The following is a 19,970-nucleotide window of genomic DNA, read 5'->3' as shown; positions in this document are numbered from 1 at the left end:
AAGACGTTTAAAAAAAATATTTCAATATTTTTTGGAAGAAGACTTACGCAGGGAGACGAATAAATAATTTTTTTTGTCAAAATTTCTTTTAAGCTAAAAAGTTTTCCAATTTCCAAAGAGAACTTTGAAAAAAATTTTAAAAACTAAAAATTCTGATAAAAGAAACAAGGTTGTAACTCAGTAAAAACAATATGAATAAAAATCGACTCCTTATTTCCTCCTCTTCAATTTAGAGAGTTGAATCTTTAAGGAAATAACGTTTTATAACAACTTGAAAGTACCTATGCAAACAGTTTTGTAAAAATCCAAAAAAAGCTCCATCTCTAATAATGATTTTCTTTTTTTTTCACTTTGAGAATGAGAAAATGAGTCAATTTTTTAAAATTTTAATCAAACCATGGTGATTCTAGATGGCTTTTCAATTCAGTTTCCTGTTTATTTACTACCTACCTTCTTTTTCAGAAGCGAATTATCAAAAAAAAGCCACAATTTTCTGGTATCTCGAAGAGCAGTTGCTCATAAATTGCACATATTTTTTTTTTGAGTTGTTTTTTCCAAGTTTATATGAAAGTTTCAAAGTTTTTTTTTTTTTTTATAAAAATTGACCATTGCTCCAATTTTTTTTGGTAAACTGTGTATTATCTTTCAATGTTCGTTTCTCGAGAGTGGTTGAACTTCGAGCAGATAGTTTTCAAAGGATTCCAAGAGCACAAATAGAAGATTGAGAATTGATAACTGAAATCTAAAAAGCTCAAAAATGAACTTTCAAAGTAAACAATCAATTTTCCTAATAAGTAGATTTGAAAGCCAACATTCCCCTATTGAATCAATTGAAGTACTGAAACTGGTTTTTGTGAGGTCATTGGCCTTTTTTGAGGTCATGAGGTACGTATGTAGGTATTTTCTATTTTTGAAATTAAAAACAAAAGTGAAATAAATTTCACAACATTTTTGTTAAGCCCCGATAATTTCCTTCTTATGGTTAATTGGTTAATTACCCTCGAGGGTTCCTTCAAGTGACCCAATTTGGGTTACATGTAAACACTGACGCTAGTATCGAAAAAAAAATCGATTTTCATTTTTTTTTCAAATTTTCAGTAGAAACACATTGTTTATTTCGTAGGCTACATGTACATATATTAGTGTTTTGGTCATTCGAACTATAGTTTTCTTTTTTTCTGGTCATGTTTGAGTACCCCTGAAAAAAGTTTCAAAATTTTTTTCATACGAAGTTTACCGGGAAAAAAGTGAACAATGGTCAATTTTTATAAATATAAAAAACTTCAAAAATGTTGCAAAAACTTAGACAAAATGACTAAAAAAAAAAAGATGAATTTATGAACAAATTGCTCTTAGAGATGTCAAAGGCACGAGACGTAGGAATTTGAGGGTGCTGAGGTCAAAGCGATCTTATTTTTCAGACACGACTTCTCAGTGCTCTTTCAACCGATCAATTTTGAAAAATAATGAGAATATGGAGTGATATGCCGATTTTTTATGAATCAAATACGTTGAGCTGGGATATATATTTATTTATTTTTTGAAATCAAGCTCTCGGTGCCCCCTGCCATCTTTTTCAATTTTGAATACACGAAGAACTGGAGGCACCTTGACTACTTTTCACCTTCATAGACATTTCACTGAGTTACTTCTTATAATACCTACATGAATGAAAATTCAACAAAATTTCCTTCAAGACAAGTGAACTGAATGACTTTCAGTGTTCTTCTCGTAATAACAATTATGGTTGTTATAGAATACACATTACATATTAGGTACATGATACATCCACATATGTACATACTCGCGTAAGAGTTACGATAACAAGCAATATAATCTCATTGGTGAAATGTAAAACTATGGAGCATAGAATTTGTCATATCGTATCAAATATCGATAGGTATGAACACCAAACAGAAAGTTTGCAAGGGAATGTTTACATCGAAATGTCAGCGACCACGATTACTACACATAAAATTGATGTAATAATGTACGTAGTTATCTGTATTGAATAAACTCTTCTCTCAAAAAAGTAAAATTTTCCAACAGTTTTTTCCTCACCTTGAAAAGGTGTAAAAGTATAACATAGGTACTCATATGATCATCTTATCTGATTTCATCAATTTTAACGGTACCTACCCAAACCACTCCAAAGAATTAGATAAACACCGAGTTGATCCATGCATAAATTTTTGCACGCCCAAGTTTATTCTTGTATACGAAGATAGATAAATATAAACTCAAAAATTATAGTCAATTCGTACAATCATTAATTTTAATCGATGATCAAACCGTAAGTGTGTACGCATAGGCCTAATATAATGCGTAAAATTATCTCGTATCTATATCGATGATTTAGGTAGGTACGATACACATCGTAGAGGTTAAAATTGACCAAAACGTGGGCAAAGTAAACTGATATAAACAAGTCGAGTGTTGAATTATACGTATTTTATTTCGAACTGACCTAAACACTTAATTATAACAATTTACGGTAGTCTCGTTATGTAAAAATTTGTTTAAAATAAAATGTGGAAGCGAGGTCGAGTACATTAATCTTAAACAGATTTAATACATATATCGCACTGCGATTTCACCAGTTCCTCCGCGCGCAATTAATAATTAGTCAATATGCTGTACTTATGAAGTACCATCAAGGTTTCTGAGACTGCAGGCACAAAAAAAAAGAACATCGGTTGCGAAATTTCCTGGTTCTTGCAAGCTTTATTAAAAACCAGTTTGGGCGAGATTACGAGACAATGAACCTTTTTTTTTCTTAATTCAAGGGATTCGTAAAATGATAAACGAATTATACGCAGGTCGCGGGTATAGGTATGTCTCATCGAATAATGACAAAATTCGCGGCAATCTTGGTACAAATATGTTACAGATGGTCAGCCGAGGGTATCATTACAGTCGGCGTCGCGTCGTTATTAATGAAAATTAATTCAACCAATGAAAATTAAAGGAAAATTTGCTCAGCCTAAATCCATACTTGACTCGCTCGATCGCGATGCATGTGTAAGCGTAAATAAGCGAGAGGAATATTTGTACGAGCAAATGACACGATGAATTTTGGATAGATATTCTAATTCTCTCGAGTCCCATGATGGTCATTCGCACGAGAATGCAACAACTCTTACCATCATTTTTCATCTTCATTCGAAAGAAAGCCAGAGAAAGGAACAGGAGACATCTCAACGTACAGAATACAATACGATGTTAGGTTGCTGAGGTGTTTTATAACGCATTAGCTTAATGCGCTCAGGCCCAGATTCGTGTTTAGCGTTTATCTCCAAATATGCTTAATATGCACTTATCTACGTATATACTCGCACTTACCGAATTCTATGAAGGAAATAATTAAGATGAGGTGGGGTTAGTAAATGTGATAATCGAGTATCGAGACTCGGGAGAGTGCCAATGGTACGTTGATGACGTTCTTTGACGCAAATCGCGTACCTACGTACTTCACCATTTCCTCTCTGACTTTGGCTAGTCTCGCGTACCATTGGACAGGTACTCGTACTTGCAATTGCATTCCCTTTCATTTCTCGCTTAGCCAGCATTCGGGTATATCTACCTATCTAACGAAAGATGTTCAGTGCGATCAAAATTTCTCGTATTTTTAAGGATTAAAAATTGAACGTTTGAAATTTGAAAAACAACATGAATCTGAAAAAAGGAAGAATTGGAAAAAAAGATTGAAACGACGACGACGTTGAAGAAAACTTCTGAAAAAACAAGATCAGAGACTGATAATAAACATCAATTACATATCCCAAAAAAAACCTTATAATATGATACCTACCTACTCTGATAATTACCTACATATTCCATTTTTTTTCAATTGGTAAAAAATGGGTATATCATTCCATAAAATAATGATTTTATTTTTCTCAATTTAAAGCTCAATGAATAATTATTGATTCAACATCATTTTCCCCTGAAGAAGAAACTTGAATTTTTTTATTCTTGAAAGTGAATTTTTAATTAATTTTTTTTATTGACATTTTGAAAATGATCCTACAAGAGAATTGTCATTCACAATCAGTACAATAAATATCATTCTTTTATCTCTTCGTTTCAAGTCTTTCAGCATTATTCAAATAGTTACAAAATTCATATATTTTTGGGCATTTTCGTGCAATAAAAATTAATTTTGAAAAAACCAACACTGCGGAATTTTTTGTCGACAAGTTAAATTATCATTATTAACTTTTTTCGCAATCACCTTGATCAGATTCTCAAAATTCATTTTTTTTTTTTTGATTTCTATGAATATTCTTGAAAATTTTTTCAGACCAGGTTCACCGGTCGTACCCTTTGTGATATATGTAATGTCAAGATTGGCCCAAAATAATAGTTTGTCAAAACAATTCATTACGAAAATTCCATTCAAAAACTCGTCATCGCCAAAACCATTTGAAATATCACGGAAAAAATGAAAATAAATAGGTCAGAATTTCATTGAAAATTGCTCAAAAGCAAATAAAAGTCTTTAAATTAATAATCTATCATGAAATTCATGAAAAGTATTCTAATCATAACAAAACTCAAGAAATCAACTTGCAGGAAAATACAAATTGAACACAGCAAAAAAAAAATTTTCTTTAAAACCTCATCAATTTGTACAAAATTTCTCCAGAATTGCTGACTAAAGAACAATGGTCAAGGGTGGTTCTGCATAAACTAAATTAATTATATATGCAACTTGAACATCACTCAATGATTATTGATCATTTTGAAGAATGTTTATTAATTGTTTTTCACAGTTTTCAGGACTTTCGGACATTTTCATCTACACTTACGCAGTATTTATCCCTACCAATGTAACTTCAAACAAATTTTCTCATTTTTTGAAAATTTTTATCAAATTTTATTGTAATTTTACAAATTTAATTTCATTTTTTTAATTCTTTCTACGTTTTTAAAGCAATTTCTCAGACATTTTTTTTCTCAATTTAAAATAATGCATCTTTATTTTAAATATGTACGATGAATAGCAATTGAGGCGTTCCTTTAAAAACCCACCAATTTTAAAATTTACAAAAAAATGTTATTACAATGAAACCACGTTTTAAAATAAGAAGAATAGTTTTTAATCAAAATTGTCAAAAACAGTTGAGAAAACTTATTGAACAGTTGAAAAGTTACTATAACGGAGTTAGAGTTATTTTAAATTACTCAAAATTTTCCAAAATTTAAAAACATTTTTTTAGCATACCTATTTTGAGTAATTTTTCCAATTTTTTACATTTTATATTTGTGTCTTGGTTATTCTTAAGCAGTGTATTCAATTTTACTTTCTACATACGCTGTAAGCATAATAAACTTGAGTTGATTTTTTTTCAATTTTTTTTAAGAATTAAAATTTGATTTTTCCTCTTTTCCTTTAAATTTGACCCATTTTCAAATGTTTTGCTTCTCAACTTAATCCATCATCAGATTACCAGACAAATAATTTCAAATACGTCGCATCGAGTGTGTATTTTATTTCACTTCATGCCCAAAACTAGACATCTGCAGACCAGACTCAGACAACATATACCCGATGGCATGACGACATGTTGAAAATGATAAAAATCAATTCATTACTTACCTACCGAGTTTTCAATCGCATACCCATATAATTGTAATTACGTTATACGTGTTTACCAGCTCGGTTTTTTCAAACGTTCAATTTACACATCTCAATTATATAATCACTTTCATTTCGATACTCCATTATTTAATTATTTGCAAATATCAAAGTGCATCGAGTACATTTTAATCGAAACCATTTTTTAATTTATCTAAGGCATACATTTTATAGGTACGTAGATGTAGAAACCTATTAGTTATTTTTATTTTACTGATTTTGAATATCCCTACCCTTTGTTTATTTATATTTTCATTGTGTTTCTGGTTTCGTCCACCTGTAGGTATGTATGACCTAGGCATTGTGAAATAGAATTCATCTTGATAGAATAAGATTTTCAAATAGATGGCGTAGAGTTAATGGAATCTTTATTAATGAATCCTATTCCGGAACAACTTCCTTGATATTTCCATAATGTTACCTTGCAGCACAGAAGACTACACAACGGTCATAATGCAATGCACCAGAGAAAATTGCTAAGAAAGCGATGGATTAATCAAGCACCATGACGCACTTATCAGAATATATATAGACTATCTGCTACACATACGCCTTATACAAAAGTATACAACTTCCTACCATTAAAAACCAAATATTATCTCAAAATTCCAAAAAAAAATTATAGGTAATTTGGCTTGGTAGTAATAGGTAGAAATTTTACATGCACCTATCCAGTGGTATTTGATAAATGTCACGTGATTTGGAAACCAACTTGAAAATTTTTTATTTCAGCCGAAATTGCTGTTTAATTCGATATCAGATTGGGAAGATGGGTGGCAATAAATTTAATGTGTGTAGCTATTTTAAATTTCATGCGAAATCTTCTGAGTGAAAAAATTTTCTAAACGTTTACGAATGCTGGATATAGGAAAGGAATGCAGCGAGTTGCGAATATGTCGTCGCGCGTTATCTTCGAAATATTATCAAAGAGATAAATTTACGTGTAAAGTTCATGAACTTGAACAAATTACCACCGACATTATTTGCATACCTGTTCGTCGATACGGCTATTCGTCGTATACGTAATAAATTTCTATCAATCATTTACAAAGAGTACATATTATAAATATGTACCTACCTCACGATCGCGATGTGTACCATAAATCAATTAATTAGGTAAATGTTTCCATAAAAAAAATACAAGCCACTGGTTATCATTGTGTATTATTACGGCTAAATTCGAATTTTCCGCAGGTCCTTTATGTCCTCTCAAGCAAGGCTGTGATGTCCAAAGAAAACCACCACCAATAATTAATTAGCGGTATTGAAGTAATTAATTTAAACCGTTTCATTTGCTCTTTTGTTTCAATACATCTTATGAACTTGTTAATCAAAGACATATCCGTGTCAAGGACTTACACAGATATTCCAGTTATTACATAGTGAACTTCTATAGTATAGGATCGCGATGTTTAACAACCAGAATAACTAGAAATTTTAAAATTACGTCCACATGTCGGTTAGCCATCGGATGGGTAATTTTTTTTCGGTACCAACGACTCTTCCGACATATTTGAAAAATTATTCTATTTCAATTATTTATATTCAACCAAGCGTCGTATTAAGGTTTCTTAATTTTTTCCTACACTGTGCTTTAGAAAAAATAATATCAAACTATTGTCCACAAAAAATGCCCTTCGAAGTGCGTTTGCATTTTTCTTAAGTATAAGTCTATGAAGGAATAGTTATGTAATTTTTTTTTCTCATGTTAAGTACGTATTATTTAAGTTATATTGAAATGGTAAAATTCAAGATCCAAGAAGTTATAAGTAAATACTTCAGGATAAAGATTATTAAAAATGACGAAACGTTTAAATATAGGTACTCGATTATTATTGTATTCAATTTTTATAGGCTGCAGTTGAGAGCTTTGATGAAGAAGATGAAAAATCAGTAAGATGGAAAGGAATACTGATGATGAAAAATAAGGCAATTAAAATAGAAAATTTGGACTTGAAGGATTCTCAGTGACATGTTTCTCAAAAATGTTTAAAAATACTTTAAATTGGGCACTTTCATTGACGATTGATACAAAAAAAGTCATGAACTAAAATCAAGAAGCATATATTTTTTCAGTGATAGAAGACTGCCGTGGGTGGAAAAAAACTTACTGCAGTCAGCATTCAACAGTTGAAAAATTTTGAGTTCAAAGACAATTTTGTTTCTTTTATATATTTATTTTTCTTCGATGGTTTGAAATTTTACATTGAAATTGATTTTTATCGTATAGAAATGATGCAATTTCAAATTTTTCAAGACAAATAATCGATTCAAGCCACCTGTATAGTTCAAAAAAACTCAAAAATAAAGCACCTAAAAAAACATCACAGTTTTCCGAAGTAAAAAAAGTACTCTACAATCTCATTTCTCTCATTTTTTGTTATTGCACCTACTATTCAGTGTGAAGTTTTCAATTATACGAATATTGCTCAAAAGTCAAAATAGGTACCCTATCTCAAAAATGAACTTCGAACTTCCATAGAAAAACAGCAAATCAAACATCTCCAGTAGGTAGTGAGGTAAATTTTGTGCTCTACAATTTTGTTTCATTTTATTTTATTTTTTGAGCCGTTGTTTTTCTCAAAAGGTTTGAGATTGAAACATGCGTACAACACGAGTAATTATCATAGAGCGTACATTCGTACAATTTTCAATCATTAAAATTGAATGCAATTTTTTTTGCACAAAAAACTTTGTTTTCAAGATGAGCAAAATTTAGGAAACGTTACTTGAAATTTTTAGAAAACTTACTCACCCCCTGGCCTTGGCCAATTTGTTAGATAATTTTGCTATTTTAATCTAAATGAGAACATTTAAAATATCGAGATAGGCCAGGTACACAAGTAAAACGAATTTTAGAAAAAAAATTATCAGTTTCAAATTTTCTGAAAAAAAAATTAAACATATTTTTTTTACGGAGTGGAAAAAAATTAGTTTCAAATCACCAAACCTTTTTTTATTTTTGAAAGAAAACTCATTAACTAAAAATGAAGGCGAATTAAGGCCTCTTTGGCTTGAACTTTTGACATGAAACCTTCATTTATTTTTTCGGAACATCATGTAAGAAACATTTTCTATCAAAAATTAGAAACTGTTTATACCATTTCGCTATCTTGTGTCCAAGAAATACATACATCAAAAGCACCAACCAGAACTAATCAAACATACAACAGATAGTTAATTAAGCAGTACCCACCTCTACCTATAGTCACTTTCTTACTCACCTATAAACTTGATGTTTCTCAATTTAGAAATTATACACCTTGAATGTTGAAAAATTACGTAAGTTTATAAAATTCCATCTCTAATAACGAAATGATTCAAAGGAATTAATTTTTCGAACTAAAATTACTTAGGTGGTGTCCTTATAGATATAGGTGCTGCTTTAGACCATGAGATTAAATTTTTCCTTCATCGTGAGAATCATTTGTAATCGAATCAGCTACCTTTTTTAATACTAACCCGAGATCAAACTCGTCATAAATACATAATTACCAATACGCTGTATATCGAACGGGAAACCAGAAGCCAGATTGAGAGTGTAAGTGGACCCCCTTCATTATTGCGATGACTATTTTACGGAAATTGTTGCCTCATTGCTCGGTATATACGTACATTCCGTGGCATTAATACCAGTCAACTCGTTTGAAAATTTGCCAAGAGATGCGAGTGCATCGATTTAATGAAGTAGAATGGCAAGTCCGCAAAACACCCTGTATTTTTGCAACGAATCTGCGAAATGGTTTTCAAAACTACACGAGTATAGGTAGGTACTTTACACGTTTAAAATGTATTCTGGACAATTTATTTGCTTATCTAAACGAGAACGAGTTTTCAAACAATTTTCGAAACGTAAACTTAAAATCACGATACGACCTAATGACTTATACAAATACCTACTTAGGCCTATTCGAGTCACGAATTATATCAAGTTTTACGTAATATGTATTTTGACAAATGAAAACGAAACAAAAATTAAGGAGCAAAAGTCATCGTATCTTAAAGACTACATATAACCGCGTTGTAAAAAATTCTCTACGTACAGTACACATTTGTCATGAATCATGAATTATTTTTTCAAGAACGTACATAAATATTAAGTCAATACATAGGCAGGTATCGAAACGTGAACTTGAACTTGAATGTCACGATAATGTTGGCAATGATCCGGCGACAATGTACATAGAAGATGAGCTGTTCTGTTTCGCTTTACCTACTCACCGTATACGCACCGTTACCTTGTTTTATAATTTGTTATTGTCACTATTAAATCTAATTAACACGACTTTTTATACATTTCAACTCATTTCCTCCTTCGGTATCGTGTCCATTTCGCTTTCTTTTCACTTTCAGCTCGTTCAATTGGTAACAGCATCATAGCGATGACGTTTTAAAAAGAATAAACAACAAGAAAGTAGTTCATATTGTAATAAAATAAACCTAAATGACGCTTACCACTTTTGGAACCTGGAGGAAATTACTTATACGGAGATGAATATATTACCTACAACAGTCATTATCAACTAGTTCGAAGATGAATGAAATAGGTAATCGTGTGGATTTTTTTTTTTACATAGGAGTAAATCTTAGCAAATTGACTGACTACCTATACGAAAACGATTTGAATTTTTTTTTTACAATAAAAATGTAGCCTATGCGGCAAACCGTTACTCAATTTATGTCTTTGGAAAGGTCGATCAGGCGGAGGAGGGAGAGAAGTGGTACGAAAAAGTGGATTTACGAAATCATAAGAATAGAACGACCTAATTTTTATGTTACAAAATGAATAACGATGAATGATTTCTAATAACAATATCGATAGTTCTTGGAATTTTTAAACATATAGACCATCTTTTATGAAATGTAGGATGTCTTAAGAAAAATTTCAAGTATGAATTGAATGTTTTTTTTTTGTTTTTTATGATGTTTTTTTCAAACGTCACGCTGTTTTGTTATTTATCAGAGAATCACTCGAACAACTAATCGAAAGAGCATATATGCTTAAACCTCTGTAACTAAAAATTAAATTCTAATTTTTGAATTTTAGTAAAGTAAGGATGAGTTGCAATAAGGGGTGTTTTGTGCCCCCATCCCTTGAATGTTGACGAAAATAGCCAAAAACTATCGCATACATCCCTTCTTGAAAAATGGTCATCAGTCATCAGTTCCCCCAAAACATCATTTGGAGGGTGGTACCAGCCCCCTAAAGCTAAAAACATGTACAATTTTTGGAATCGTTGCAATTGACAAAAAATTCCAGTGGTAAATTCGTATTGGGTACAACGCAAGTGAAGTACATATAATGAAGCTGATTGTTGAGGTCACTGACCTTTTTCGGGGTTGTAGGGTGCATATTTATTCAAATATTATGTTTTTGAAAGTTTTGAAAAATCAATTTCACAACCTTCCCATTGAGCTTTGGTAACGGTTAATTGGCCTGAAGGGGCATTTCAAATGACCCAATTTATGCACTTGTAACCAGTTGTGCTGGTATCAAAAAATTCGATTTTCCATTTCCATTTTTATCATTTTAAGAACCCCTGAAAAAGTAAAAATACGCAGTTTGTGACAAACATGTTGTCTGCAGATGCATTTATTAGCATTAAGCATTCGAAATTCATTTCCTACATTGTTTTGGCATCATAACTTGAATAGGTAGGGGGTCTCCAAGAAGCGCCACCTAAAGTTATATAGGAGTTCAAGTTCATCTTAAGGTATTCCAGAGCAACCTAAAATTACTGTAAAAAATTGAAAACGTACAGGGAAGTTAAGAATGACCCAAAATTGGTTTTTTCAAGTCGAACGGTATTCGTTGATTCAGAAGTACGAGTAAATTTTGATAGACCTAATAAAAGGTCACAAATAAATTTGTTGTCCTTGCAGAGTGATTTGAAACTCCTGAAGGAATTCAAAAACTTGCTGGGTGGAAGCTTAATAATGACCCAAAATTGACGATTTTCTTTATTGCCAAAAATCCAACAATGAATTTCAGAATTTGGGATTTTGATTGCAGAGGTTTTGGGACATGCTTTATTCAATCATTTCATTACTTACCAAAAAAAGAATAGTAAGAGTGACAAATTTCTAATAAATTTCAAAACTATGTTTCGTGTTAATTTTAACTTGGGATTTTTTGATAATTTCAACAAAAAAATTTAATTTCCAAATGCTTCATAGATAACAGATGAAATAACCTTTCTATAAACGTAGGTACGAAATTCATACCTACCTAACCCATATAATTATGAGCAATGAATAAATAACCAATGGTCAAACTCTGTTACAGAATTATGGCTTTAGGATACATAAATGAACAATTTTTTAAATACTCGCCTGAAAAACCAAACACAAAGCCCAAACTCAAACCCGTAGACCGCATAGATAAAAATTCCTTCGATGTGTTATCGATGAAATCAAGAGTAAGTGAAATGAAAGTACAATTATACACCTAAACTAGATCTCTGCGTACATTTATGCGTGAATATAGGAAAAAATAAAATACTCCAAAGACTACGTATCTATTATGCACAATACTTATAACATAGGTACTTAACGTAAACTATAATCAAAAGGCGTGTAAAAAAAAAACAGCAAAGCTAAATGGTAAACCGAAGTTCTTTCGAAATTTTATTTCTTGCAGTATACCTACCTAGACCTGCGTATTTACCATTTAACAACAGCATTCTGTTACACAATGTGGGCACAATTAATCGTGACTCTAAATGCAATAACGTTTCCCTTCGGATAAAAGTTCGGTAATTGTTTTATTTTTTATCGAAAAATAAGTATAAACATTGGAATCTTAATTTACATGTACCTACAGTCAACAACGAAGCACCTTTTTCGAGTATTTTCAATTTTTACGTTTTTTGTTACTCAGTAGATCCATTTTTTTTTGCATGCATATTTTGATTTAGGTGTATATCTTTCTAAGAGTTCAAGATTTCCAGCATGCAGCTTATTCAAATGAAATAATTATTGTGAAGAGTGCATATTGGATGACCTTGAAGTACTAATTTGAATAATTGAAAGGAGGAAGAATTTCCTCTTTCTTTAATTTGTTACAAAATTTCTCGAAGTTTTCGAAAGGAAACTGGGAAAGAAGGGAGAATCATTCGACATTTATTTTCAAAACTCCTCCCAGATACGTACATGCTGCTATAGATACAGTTCCACTCATCTCAGCGGAGAGGCTCAACGACCTTTCAACGCTTTTGACACCTTTGCCGCGCCAGACAGATAATACTCCAATTTTTATTTAGTAATACAATAATTATTATTTTAATGGAATAAATCGCACTTCAATCAACAGTTCACACGCGATATAACGGAATACTTTCTCTTTCAAAGAGTATATGTAGAATATAAAGGTAAACGTAATAGTACGAGTTATACATTTATTATTCCGATCTAATGCAGCAGCAATAGTATGCGTATTGTTTTTACACGACCAATGGTTGATTTTTTTTTTCTTCAAACGTCAGGTCGCTCAGTAAAATAAATATAGGTATTTTAATACCTATATATAGATGTTCCATGTTGCACTAGTTCGTATAGTTCGTACTATAAAACTATCAAGCCATTCGAATATCGTATCGTGAAATCCTATCATGCGCCAAATTCGCAATCACTTTATTCCTTCAATGAACCATAACCGGTTAAATATAAAGTGATGAGTTAATTAATGATCCGATTTTTTACGATAAAATTTCTTAATCTTGTAGATCAACCGTGCCGAAATTTCACGCTTCTTCAAGCGCTACCTAAGGTTTCCAAAAAAATCTCTTCGATCGATATACCTACCTACACATGCATAATATACTGTTACCTATACATGCAAATGTGCAATATGGGACGATTAACTCGATTAATAGCTAAGGATTGCTCACTTTTACATTCAGCATAAGCATATTACAGTGTGTTAAATCATGTGGGTGGTGAAGGGGGAAAAGAGGACAGTTTCTTTTTATAAGGGTGGAAATGTTATTCCCCAATTGAAAAAATTGAATTTTCGTTATAAAATTATTGAAGTAGGTAAAAGAGCTATCTAACATAATTTTGAATCAATTTTTTAAGAAATTCATTCTTTAAAATTAATTGACTTTCAATAACTTTTCTTTAGAGTCTGCTAAAAAACGTCACGCTTGATTAGAAATCTATCGATGAAAATGGGAGAAGGGCTAGTCTTTCTCTGTCCCTTTCTCAAGACAGGCAACAGAGCTGAGAACATGATACCTACTCAATTTATAAAATAAAATTGTGATTGTAGATTTTCTGAAAATTGAGAATAATTTTTCAAAAAACAAGAAAAATTCGAAATTTTTTTGTTGAAGGTGTTTTAGTTTTGAATTAAACTTCCAATTCGAACAGATATTGAGGAAAAAATATCACAATTTGAAAAATGGATCAGATAAATCAAAAGTACGTCGAAAAGTGAACAAATTTTGTGCTTACAGCTGAATCTAGGATCAAAATTTATGAAGTTATTCTTGCCTAAAGTTTACGTGTTCACAAACTTTTTGAAATTTTTTCATAAACTTTGACATCCACTAAAGTTTTGAATTTCAATTCTAGGTTAAAAGTTTGTTCACTTGTACTACCTCACTTTTGCAATCAAAAATAGACTTTTGACTCTCATTTTCAAAAAACGTAATTTTTACCCCTTCAATTTTCAAGGTTGATAGCACGTATCTTCTTCAAATAATTATTAATCATCAAAACTCGTTCGCAACTAATTTTTCACTTTTTTTTGAAATCACAAAAAATACGATAAAATTAACCAAATTATTCACAAACGTTGATACAATCGCAAAAAAGTACTTTATAATCAATATTTTTACCAAAATTATTGCAAAATGAATTTCCGTGGCAGATTAGAGGGGTAAAGAGAATGGTTAAAAAGCACTATCAGCGAATATGAAAATCATTAATTCGAAGATATCTCGCAAAGGTGACATCATCAAAATATCCACGAGTTTCAGAAGGTACGGAAGAGGGAGTAACATTGCCAAAACAAAATGTACCGTGTAATTTCGTAAGATTCGTCAACGATTTGGGATTCGCAAAATATGCATAATTCAAAAAATGTTTAAAAATCCAAATAAATGCTAAATAATTAAGATTAATCGATTCGAGTTACATAATGTAGGTATTATTTTATACAAATGTGTGGGTACCTTCCTATTTGATTTTTTTTTCACCAAAGAACAAATTATCCCAAAAATATACAAACGGCGCGGCACGACTAATGTTTGGGAAAAAATTAAGTTATTTGAAAACTTTCGAAAAAAAAATTAAAAATTTAATCGTTATTAATTGGCAAAATTACCGCACGAAAAAAAAACAATATTGTAAAGCGAATTAATACGAATAGTAAATGAAAGTAAGAAGGCAACGTGCCAAAATGATCAGATTATCATGCCCGGTAAGTTGATTTTTTAGCCGAATGTCGAGTCTAGACTGGGTTTATAATGAAAATGGCCTTCTTAATTTTTAGTAAATTATGGTTATCGGGCAAATTCTTACGTGAAGATGAATAAAATAATCGTTTACACGCGAGTAATGGTTCAAATACTGATATATTAAATCGCTACCTAGCTGCGCGAGATTTCTGAATGTTTAAAGTTTAACGACGTCTTCACCTTGACATTTACTTACTTCGCGATATGATTGGAAAGAAAGTGATAATTACTCGTAGAGCGTTTGAATTTCTATGACGGTATTGTTATTATGTAGGTACATCTATTTGCGGTGTATCTGCAGCTGGTTTCTTTTCAACTTATTCTTCTGTGTTTATTTATTTTTTTCAATAGGTCGTATCAATGAGTTGAATAAACTCGTAAAAAGTCAAACTTTTGAGTTTTTAGTCATTTCAAGTTCAATTTTGCAAAAGCTTCGAATACAAATAAATTCAACGAATGCCAACGCCCCTTAGCAACGAAAGCTCTCGATTCCTTAATTTTGTACAAGCTGCTTCGAGTGCTTTACGTATCGATTGGTAGATATTTGGACAAAATAAACCGAAGGGCTGGATAAAATATGGAGTATGCGCTCACAGATACAGAATAAATTTATGGGCGTTTCTTATTATTAGTAAGCATTGGCAAATACCACAAGTAGCAATATCTAAACCAACCAACATAAATAACAAGATGATTATGTAAAAACCACCCTATTTTTGAGCAATTTGATCACGATTTATCTGATTATTTTTGTATTAATATTCTTGAATTTTGAATAACTATACCTTATCACTGAACACCGAGAACATACAATTTTTATCATTTTGCGGAAACTAATCAAACAACGCCCTGTCTTTCCATACGTATAGTTATACTCTACAACCAGACCTGTTTAATGTAATCTGCATAATTTTCGTGACTTTCATAATGTCTTAAGACTTTCTCTACGTTGCATCACATTTCCCCTGTATTACAACTTCTTTTTTTTTTTTTTGCACATGATAAATGTTCTATAACTTTATATGCTCGTACCTATCACTTCAATGAATATAAACACATTAAATGATAACAAACAAGAGTAAAAGTTATGACCTTAATTAACATAAACAGCGTCAAAATTAAATAAACAATGTAAAACTTGTAAACCGAGCCTTTTTTGATAACTCGACGTAATTTTTTGTTTAAATAGCGGAATAATTAATAGGTACCTAGGCAGAGAGGTGTTGTTTGTTATCTATTATTGTATTATTTTTTCCTTGTTCCCCGTACAGTAGTTTTTATATAGTAATATTTTTTTCTATTTTCTCACAATTATTTCGAACAAGTACGTTGATAATTGACAGACGAAGAATTATCAACCCTCCAGAGTGGTTTTCAATCATACTTATACTTTTTTTATGATTGCAACTTTTCACAAAAGCTTAGAATCTTGTAAAAAAAAAACATTTAGATCAAAATTATTGAATTTGTAGAAATTTATTTTAATTTTTTATCACCAAAAAATGTTTACACGAAAAGTCGAGAGTCCAGAGGATGAAACAAACTACATATCAATTTTTTTTCAAAATGTGAACTATGAATACTGAATAGAGTTGAAGTCACGCATTCAAATTTTCAAAACAGATTTCATTTTCTTCCACAGAAATGACATAAAAGAAACAGAGGAGGGGGAAACCAGTCAAGTCAAAATTTAAAATAAAATAACATTTCAATATTTTCATGCTAAAAATAGTGGTCCTAATGATGGTTGATCATATTATTTTATTTTTTCAGCGTTAATTTTCCACCTTAAAACATTATAAATAAAGTTTTAAAATCAAAGATTGTCGTTTGTTGAAACAAAGTATAACATGATTTGTTTACATTTTTCTATATAATCATGGCATTATTTCTAAGCATTCAGTCTTACTTTTTTTTTTTTTTTTTGGATAACCTTTGAACGAAGTAACTGATTTTTAATCTGTAAAATGAATTTCTTGCAAAAAAAATTGAAAAAATATTATGTATTTGCATCAAAATTATAATATTGCAACTGTTTTTACGATTGAATTCAACGGAAAGCCCCTTTTTAACAGTTAATATGACTATTAGACACCACCTTTATTCAACAAAAAATCAGTACATATTTACTTTTGAAAAAATCAGTAAAAAATTATCATAAAAAATTTGTTCCTAGCTTTCAGATTTTACGTCAACTTTTTAAACATATTGCTCTGATCAAAGGTTGTAGTTTTTTTTTCAAATCACAATTTTTTTTTTATTTTAAACTTCATTATTTCCAAAAAAAAATAATATGCATAGATATAAAGGTATGAACTTTTATGGAATTTTAAATACGACCTTTTGAAAAATGTAAAAATTTACTTTTTCTCTAACCTGCTCAAGTAGATCGAGTACTATAATTATTGTATTTCATAATAAGTAGGTATATGTATAGGCAGATCAGCAACGAGAAAGCTTTGATGTAAGAGAATGTGATTCGTCTGCATGGTGCATGATTAGTTAATACTTATGATTACTCGACAAAGAACACGTGCCTTGAAAATTGAAACATCATGATAGCAGGGATACCTTGAATTTACCTCATATAAAAATACAGACTTGCAATTTTTGGCAGGTCCTATCAGTTTTGAAAGGCCAAGTACATACATCTTAGGTACAGTATATGGCCTTACTCACGAATTAATTTTACACCACAAAATCGTATCTTTCTCGAATTTATATTTTCAAACATGAACTTCAAATCCATTTTTATCATTCACAAATTGAAACACTGATATGAAATTACCCCCCCCCCCCAAAAAAAAATGATCAATTTAAACATCTTGATCGAAATAAACAACTTCTTACTTCATACTGATTTTTACCTCAGATTCGAACGTCACAAATCACCGACCTTTGCAAGTAGATTTTTAAGAGATTTAAATTAGCAAAATTTACACTCGTAGATCACCTCGAATAACGAAAAAAAAGCCATCCTCTGGTCGAATTTACGTCTGCACGAAATTGATCCATATTAATTTACTCGATAAGACAATACACATGTGCATGAGCTCCGTTGAGAAAAAATTTTTATGCATAAGCCTTCAAAACGTTTTTTCCGCAATATTACATAACTGGTTTTCATATAATACAGTATCAGTATGATATTTGAAAGAAGCGGCAACTCACGTATTACTGGTCGTTGTAACGATATAGGTATATTACACGTGGTAATAAACTTTCACTTTTAAATCCATAACCGCACGAACTAGTATAAGGAACGATTTTTAAGCGAACGTACTTTGAAACGAACGAACTGGTGGTAACACGACACACTCTGCGAGAAACGCCACCGCACGTAACCGCGCTGAAGAATCAACTAAAACAGAGAACTTAAAAGAGAACTGACATTCATGTAGCTAGACAGCATTACCAATACAGACAGGAAAGTACTTAATAAATCCTGTTAACATAATAGTAACTGTTAATGTATTGCATCTACCTTCGCGACCCTACTACATACTCTTTTCCACACCACCACTCTACCTCTCACGCCAATTTAAAATGCCGACCAGCGACCAGATTTTTTTTCTTCATCGTCAGCGTGTGTGTGTGCCTTAATCAACAAATTACATGTTGCTGTGCACTTGGATGTATAAGTTGGCGCCTCTCTCTCTCTCTCTGCACACCTATAGCCCCTACCTACCATCCCTCCTTAGGATGTTATTGTTTCGAGTCGAAGAGTCGATGAAATTGAAAGTGGTTCTCGGGTTGTTCTCGACGTCATCCTTACCACTTTGACTTTTATTTTCAAGGTGTTCGATACAGGTGTTTTTGTTTTGGGATGATTTACTCGTATGTAGTTGCTGTTCATCTCGAATGTTGCAGACAAACGGGTGTCAGGGGTGACTCTTTTCAATGTCTGCAGTTCAAAGTCTGTTTTCCCCGATTTTTGTACGTAATTTTTCTTACAGAATTTTGTTTGTTAGCTTCATTACGAGTATACCTTATAACACTGCGTTTTAATAATTTCGAAATTTTAATTTGTATTGAGCTGGAATCAAATTACCTACTTCAACTGTACAGATACGAGTAGGTACATCAAAGTAAGATATTTAAATTCCTGTAAATTAAGTATCAATTTATCATTTTCGACAACTTTTTTCTTAAAAATATCTCTTTAAAAAAATGATTACAAAAATTCCAATCAGTTTCACAAAATGTAAGTACCTTTTTATAAGCTTTTCTACTGATTTCACAGAACTTTTTGGAATGGATTTTCAGAGATTTTTTGGATTTTTTTGAAATTCATAATACAATTTTTTCCGTTTTTAAACGATACCTTCTTATTTTTTACATTAAAATAAATTCAAGTTTAATCAGAATTTCTGAGTTACCAATCTTTAGAATTTTATATGATTTTTTTTTGTCATTTTTGAAAACAATTTTTATTATGTTTTGAGCAAATTTCCTTGCGTTTTCTATCACTTATGAAGCATTTTGATTATTTATCTTACATTTTTTCACCTTTATAACATTTTTCGTTGCACCCATGTTTTCTGAATTCTTTTTTTTGTTTTTTTTTTTCACAAAATTATGGTGGATTTATTTTTTTATTTTTCAGTCGCTTTTACATTATTTCGGTCAAATTCCATATTTCAAACATTTTCCAGAACTTTTAATCAATTTTAAATGATTTTTACAGCATTTTCTTTGCTTTTGTACGTTTTTTAATAACAGTTTTCCAAGATTTCTCGTATTTTCCCACGAGATTTAAATATTTTGTGACTTTTTAACCATTTTCGACACATCAATTATTTTTTTCAATTTTTTTTTTTTATTACGTATTTTAATACTTGACATTTTGGATTTTCGTCATTTTTTAC

The 19,970-nt window shown here is 31.0% G+C and overlaps 1 protein-coding gene across 4 annotated transcripts in view; it reads right to left on the bottom strand.

Moving 5' to 3' along the window:
• The window catches only part of sona (sol narae), a 55,243-nt gene extending 36,630 nt beyond the window's left edge, over window positions 1-18,613 (bottom strand). Inside the window, exon 1 of one of the 4 annotated variants that reach the window (XM_065343937.1) lies at window positions 18,274-18,613. The gene's annotated coding sequence lies outside the window, so the exon portion shown is untranslated. Of the gene's footprint in view, window positions 1-18,055; window positions 18,192-18,273 lie in introns of those variants that run through there. The other 3 variants (XM_065343935.1, XM_065343938.1, XM_065343936.1) reach the window with 3 other exon arrangements.
• Window positions 18,614-19,970: the final 1,357 nt, after the last annotated feature.

The sequence above is a fragment of the Planococcus citri genome, chromosome 1, assembly GCF_950023065.1.
Source record: "Planococcus citri chromosome 1, ihPlaCitr1.1, whole genome shotgun sequence".
In the NCBI taxonomy this organism is placed as follows: Eukaryota; Metazoa; Arthropoda; class Insecta; order Hemiptera; family Pseudococcidae; genus Planococcus; species Planococcus citri.
Note: the sequence above shows the minus strand (reverse complement) of the source record. Positions and strands in the feature narration are given on the sequence as shown.